Source organism: Gracilinanus agilis, chromosome 1 (genome assembly GCF_016433145.1).
Source record: "Gracilinanus agilis isolate LMUSP501 chromosome 1, AgileGrace, whole genome shotgun sequence".
Lineage (NCBI taxonomy): Eukaryota > Metazoa > Chordata > Mammalia > Didelphimorphia > Didelphidae > Gracilinanus > Gracilinanus agilis.
Window position 1 is genome coordinate 142,907,345 of NC_058130.1, and position 1,531 is coordinate 142,908,875.

A 1,531-nucleotide genomic window follows, 5' to 3' on the forward strand; every position below is an offset into this window, starting at 1 on the left:
GAGCAGGAAGGGCTACTGTCTGAGTGTGGGAAAGGTTAGGCAAAGGACAGATCTTGCCACAAACTTGACCCAAAGTTTCTCCCGCCCATTTGGTCACAGTTGACTGGTAACTGGTAAACCGTTTTTGGGAAAAACTTCCCGCCTGAGCTCACAGCAGACACAACACAAAGCCCAAACCACCCCCAATTTCCCCCTAATTATGTCCCTCCCTCCCTCCTTCCTTCCTCCTTACTGCTCAGCACTGAGGTCATCCTCATGAGATCATCGCAAGTGAGCCTTTTGACCCTTGGAGGGATGTGTTTTGCAGGGTTTGAGAGATCTTAACACCTTGGTGCTGGGAAGGGCCCTTAGACACGTGGACCTCAATCCTTTCCTTTGACAGAGGGGGAAGACTAAGGCCAAAGATGGGAAGTGACTTGGCCAAGATCCCAACAGAAGGTGATGGCTTAATTAGGACTCAAGCCCAAGTCTCCCAATTCCAGAATTTCCTGCTCTAGGAAGACCTTTCAACCATGTTCAAGGCTACCTCTCTTAGACTGAAGCCCAGAGTGGGGAAGAGGCTTCTGATTCTCCCTTTCCTCATAGCAACCCATCTTGGCTCCCCAATTCCACATTCCAACATTCCAAACCACAGCTTAGAGGCTGCTGGTGGTGAGTTCAAATCTATTTCAGACCCTGCACAAGTCATATAACCTATGTTTGTTTCAGGTTCTATAAAATGAGGATAATCATAGCACCTGTGTCCCAGAGTTGCAGTGAGGATCAAATGAGATAATATTTGTAAAGTGCTTAGTAGGTGTCGTAGAAATGCTTCTTCCTTTCCCCATTCCCCATCTTATAGTTCCAAGAGCCACAGGCATCGCTGAGGTCCAGGTTTTGGCCACAGGCTTCCATTACTCCATCTCTCTGAGCTGCACCACCCCCACCCCTTTTAGAACTTAGTTTCTGGCTCTTATCATAGCTTCCTAGTCTCTTCTCCTCTCCCACTCCCCCTCCCACTGTAAGAGGCTGAGTAACAGGTGACTCCTCAGAGCCTGGTGAATGATTGGTCCAAGCTCCACCCCTGCACACCAAGAGCAATAGCAACAGGAAGGAGACCAGTTGGGCCACTTCTGGGAAGGTGTCCAGACTCTGGAGAAGGTGTCCTGCCAGCTAGGAGGTGGCTCTGGCTTCCCTCCTGTTGGCTGTGTTTTGGAAGCTGGGGGACCTGAATTGCAGCTTTCCGGGAAGTGGGCTAACGGGATTCCAGAGCTCAGGGGTGGGTCAAGTCCACTGAGACTGAGTCACAGAGGACTCTGGCCACCAGAGGCCAAGGGGCCGTTAGAGGCCAAGGCCACCTTCTACATCTCAGAAGTCATCACCACACACACACACACACACACACACACACACACACACACACACACACACACACACACACACATATATGTTATGCCTCTTAGCTTCCCATCACAGAGCAGCTCTCTCACCATCTACAACTGGAGGAGGTTCTCTTTTCTTAACTTTAGTCACAAATAGTTAACTTAGGTCC